This window comes from Tribolium madens, unplaced genomic scaffold (genome assembly GCF_015345945.1).
Source record: "Tribolium madens isolate multiple individuals breed KSU strain unplaced genomic scaffold, Tmad_KSU_1.1 Scaffold_96;HRSCAF=242;Tcas5.2_LG5, whole genome shotgun sequence".
Taxonomy (NCBI): Eukaryota; Metazoa; Arthropoda; class Insecta; order Coleoptera; family Tenebrionidae; genus Tribolium; species Tribolium madens.
In genome coordinates, this window is record NW_025401068.1 from 15,925,967 (window position 1) to 15,931,145 (window position 5,179).

Sequence of the window (5,179 nt, forward strand, 5' to 3'; positions counted from 1 at the left end):
TCCCTACCTGAGCAAAGTAGGTTACCTCAGTGTAAAATTATTTTTCAAAATTTCAGTCCTCTGTATTAAACAAGAATATCTACTTTAATTTTAAATATAGTTTCTAAGGAAAAATATTTTTATATTGGATTTTTTTTAATAAATAATATATTGTTTTTCCGGACACTCAGTTTGTTTTTCATCTCAACAATCTAGGTATTATTTATAAAAATGATAAAATCCTTAGTTATGAGTGTTATGACTGATTAGCAACTTAAGTATTTTAATTTTTCATTAATTTTTTAATTTATGTATTGTTTCTTGCACGAAATATATAAATAAAAAACAGAATTATTTTTATTTTAAAATAAAAATAATTTTTGGTACTTTTTATTTTATCAAAGTTACAAAACTAAGTTTTTCTCCAGTCGGATTAAAACGTCATTTTTAATGACATGTTTGAAAGATTAAACTGACGTTTTTATAAATAGGAAAAAAATTGTTATCATGACAATTCTCACTTTTAATCGTAGACCTAAATTTTGTTCAATTCTAGCTTCAAAAATTGACTCTTAATCCTAATATAAAACAATATACTTTTTTTTTAATTTTGCGCATGTTGTTGTTGACTGAAGAAAAAATAACATGTTTTATTCGGATTAAAAATAAGTTTTTTGTTTCGCCAAAAAAGTGACACTCTTAATCCTAGAAAAAAACAATATTCTATTTATTCTTGCATTTATAAGACAGTAATTTTTATAATAAAAAATTGTAGGTTGAGAAAAGCGTTCTTTTATGAAAATATTTACTTTTTTGATAACAGTTATTTTGCAAAATTTCAGGATTTTGATAGCTATCCTCTTGTATTAAACGACAAACATCTACTTTAATTTTAAATATAAGTAGTTTCATATAAAAATATTTTTTTAAAAAACAAAATTGCATATACAGGTTGTCCTGAAAAAACCTTAAAAGATTTCCGAGGGTGATTTTTTATGTCAATATAAAAAAAGTTTTTTTTATACAAATAAGGCCAAGTTTTTTCTTGACCTAAAGAATCACCTCTCAAAGTCTTTTAATGTCTTTCCGAGAGAATAAATCCAAATAAATTCAAGAAAACGGAAGCGGCAGGTGGTTGAGGTCAAGTGACAATTATTTTTTCAGTCGCTCATTTAGTTGTCTCTATAATTAAGAAAACAACTTGAAACAAAACGAAGCACTTGTGCAATGATTTTCCTGCATCCTGAGTGGAAATGACTTTCATTTTTTCCACATTTCAACAAAAATGAGTAAATTTTCCTTGGCTGAGCGCCCGCAATCGAGATTGCAGGAAATTTCAATAGTAAATCAGAACAGCAACCGCACTTCCAGTGCGCATGTGCACAATTTCATCAAGATCCAAGAGATATAATTAATTAAACTCAAACGAAATGTGTTAACTTATTTTGACAAAGTCGAATTAAATCACACTTTGTTAAGTTTTGGCCAAAACTAGCGAAAATCGCCCCAGGTGGGGCCAACCCCCGAAGACATCAAAATCTGTAGTCATCATCTAGACAAGCCTCCCCACCCGAGCAAAGTAGGTTACCTCAGTGTACTCAGTATGGATCTACAACAGGTACAGTTATATTCTTGTAGAGGGGACTTCTAGGGGCCAGTGGTATTGAGTAGGGCTTCCAGTGTCCAGTAGTGCGTCCTCTGTCGCAAAGAGCACGTCCGTGTTTACGAAATTTCGGCAATTTCGGCGCCCCCAAAATCCCACCCTCCACCACCGTGATGAATTGAGTGTCGTCGAAGTGTTTTCCGGGGGTTTTTGTGCGGAATTGTGCATTGATGGGTTGACCCGGAGCATCCAAGACTGGACTTAAACCGATGACACCGTAACACACTTATAAATCATTATTCGTGTTACAAAAGAAAACCGCAACTAGTGCTCGATTTCGGGATGTATTTGCGGAGGAAAAGCAACGTTTTGCACAAACCCAAGCGGTGAACTGAAAAAAGAATCAAAAAACTGAAAAAAAAAACGGATGTGTTGTGTGTTCTCACTGCGGATATCGATTTTTGTGTTATCGGAATTTAGCTCTTTTTGTAAGTATCTCGGACTTTATCTGGTTTTTTTGATCACCCTGGCCATGAACGAGGTGATTATGATTACTCACCAACGAAATTCGGTTAAACAGGCGAAAAATGGATTATTGTTCTATACAATGTACAATAGTTCGACCCGTTCCATTTTTTTTATTCATGTGATGGTAATGTTGGTATTTGCATGTGGAAAATTGTCGACTTTGACAACAAATTTTAACAAAATTTCAGGCGGTTTCAGGGAAGCTCAATTCTCGATATACAGCCGGTCTGAAAATCACTAATTGCTTCGCAGAAATGAACCATAATTTGAAAGTAATGTGCTTCTCAACAAGACTTATAATCAAGTCAAGTCAGAACAATTATACAGGGTGCGCCAGAACTCGCGCCCCAGTAAGTAAAATACCAGAAACATGGAAAAAATGTTAAAAAAAATATGTATAAAAATCGAAGTTATGAGAGTTAAAATTTTGCACTTTGACTCTATTTATTTTTGTTGGAAAAATATTTTTTCAAGTTTTTCTGCTTCAGCCCATTAAGAGAGGAAACAAGGAAATTGTAACTCTGTTTAATGTTATTTATGGCTTTTATTGGCAAAATTTTTGTACTTTTACCAAATAATTGTAAAAAAAACATATGAAAGATCATCAGTATAATTAACTAACCATAAAAAAGTGTCAAATGTCAAAAAATAAATATCAAATTTTTTTGACAGAATTTTTATACAGAGTGCACGAAAAGTATGGAGCTAAGCTTTTTTCTTGTGCTATAAAAAATGTGTTTTGAAAATGAAATTTAGTTTTTTTCAAAAATGGCAATTTATTTAAAAATTGAAAGGTTTTATAGTGGGTTGCCTTTTAATAGCACTATCAATTATCGATTAAATTTGCAATTCTATGGCTAAATAAAAATTGTAAATTCAGAGGTGATTAAAATGGAATTTTTGTGTTACTTTGAGAAACTTTGAACGTCTTCTTGCTTAAAATATATTTATTTTAACATAGTTTAGTTATTTATAGCACACTTTCCAAAATTAATCGTTTTAAACTGTATTGCTTAGCATACAATTTAGTTGAATTTAGAGGCAATAATAGTAAACTTGAGCACAAAAATAACTATTTTTTTTTAAACTAGAGGTTTGTAACAAGATATGTGTCAAAAAGCATCGTTTAGACTACATTTTTATGGATATATAATGGCATGAAATGAGCAAATTGATAAATGTTAGGTAGTTAAAATGTCAGATGTTAGATTAGCTGACATTTTAGATAGATTTCCTGCTTTATCATTTCGCTAACTGAAAGATTAGCAGAGTTCACTAAAAATTGTGCAAATAACATTACACACATTGCAGAATACTTGTACATAAATTTGCTTAAAAAATAAATAAAAAATTGTATTATTGCAAAAATAAATTTCAACTTGTTGACAATGGAGTATTATTAATAATTTACTGAAAATGAAAATTGAAAAGTGCTAAAATTGACTTATTTTCGTAGAAAAACAGCAGTAAATTATCAATAGAAAAATAGTTATTTATTATACAAGACGATAAAGAATTTGGGCTTTTTGTTGTTGTGTATAATATTTCGTTTTATTTTGGAATATAAGCAGTTGATAAAAATTACTTTATTTCACTAGACTTTAAAAGACTACTTTATCTACTGAAATTAGTTGATAAAAGCACTATTTAACATTGAGTACAAAATAAAAAACATTAAATGTGAGTTTTAGCAACAAAACAATTTATATTTCTTGATGTTTTGCCAAATTTTTATATTTTGTAAAATTTAATTTGAGCAAAATTAAAATTTAAATTTTATTAATTTTAAAGTTGTTTTAAATTAACATTTTCCATTTTCTTTAAGACGGCCAGAGAAGCCATTACCTCATACAAAAAATGCACAACTTAGTCAAAAAATAGAAGAATTTGTTTTTTGTGACTAAATTCAGTTTTTGTCTGCTGTTGATTTTAATGTTTGATTGGGTAAAAATACGCAACCCAATAATTGAAATTCTTCCTCGTCCAGACAGACCAATTTCTCCGACTATTAGAGAAAAATTATCATTTAAAAACCCTTCAATTTAAGCCCGAAAAGTCCCTCGATAAATATTCATGAGAATTTTTCGACGTAAACACAAATTAAGATCCGTAAACGCAACATTTGTAGACAATAATTACGAATCAAAATGAATTTCTGCTCGCATCGAGTACATTGACATAAATTTATATAATTTCCATGTAAAAGTTACTGTAGGTTATGAATGGTTTGTTTTCTATCGGAAACGGTAATTCCAGTGAATAATTACCAAGAGAGTCAAGAGTAAAAGTTTCCGTGGTAAAAATTGCCGAATTCGGTAAATTTGTGTCGTGAATAAAACGAGAATCGAGGCCGAAGAATCTCTTCTTTGTACAAAGACAAGATACAAGTCGAGTAAAGTATGCGTCGTTGCCAAAGTAGGTCGTTGGACTACTTAGCGGCCCCTCTCGCGCCCCCACCAACATCACATCACTGACTCCGGGCGGCCCCCGCCATCCCCGGACCCACACACACCGCTCTTCCGGTTAACACGCCAACAAAGACTTGGAATACCAGCGACTTTTTCGGATAATTAGGGTGCTTGGAGACTACTCTCACTGAAATGGGGCGTTTTTCGCAACGAAAACGAAATTCTTTTTGCACTCCTGAAACTCTTTCGACTTTTCAGGTGTCTTACTGGCAATAACCACGACTGTTTTTTTATGCAAAATACTGAAAGAATTTTCAAAAATTTTTAGTTGCATATACTGGGTGATTTTCAAGAACGACAACGGTGCAAGATTTTTCTTTATGGCCCGATTTTATAAATTAAAAAAATAAATTAAGTAAATGGCTTTTAATATAGTCAGACAATTTTTGATTTTTTCTAAATCTCCTAGTATATTTTGGACTATATACAACTTTCCAATTTTATATAGGGACCCATTTTTTTTCATAATTTGGAAGATACCTACTAGTTTTTTTGGTAAGACATGTGGTAAAAAAATTATCAAATTAAAAAAACTAATATGTAATAATAAAAGTTAATAAAACCTGGTTGAATGGTGTCAATAAAAAATTGACATTATCAA

General features: G+C 30.8%; 1 protein-coding gene across 1 annotated transcript in view; it reads left to right on the top strand.

Annotated features, from left to right (window-relative positions):
* Window positions 1-1,593: 1,593 nt before the first annotated feature.
* The window catches only part of LOC123012720 (ichor), a 21,065-nt gene continuing 17,479 nt past the window's right edge, over window positions 1,594-5,179 (top strand). Inside the window, exon 1 of the mRNA XM_044410814.1 lies at window positions 1,594-2,070. The gene's annotated coding sequence lies outside the window, so the exon portion shown is untranslated. The remainder of the gene's footprint in view (window positions 2,071-5,179) is intronic.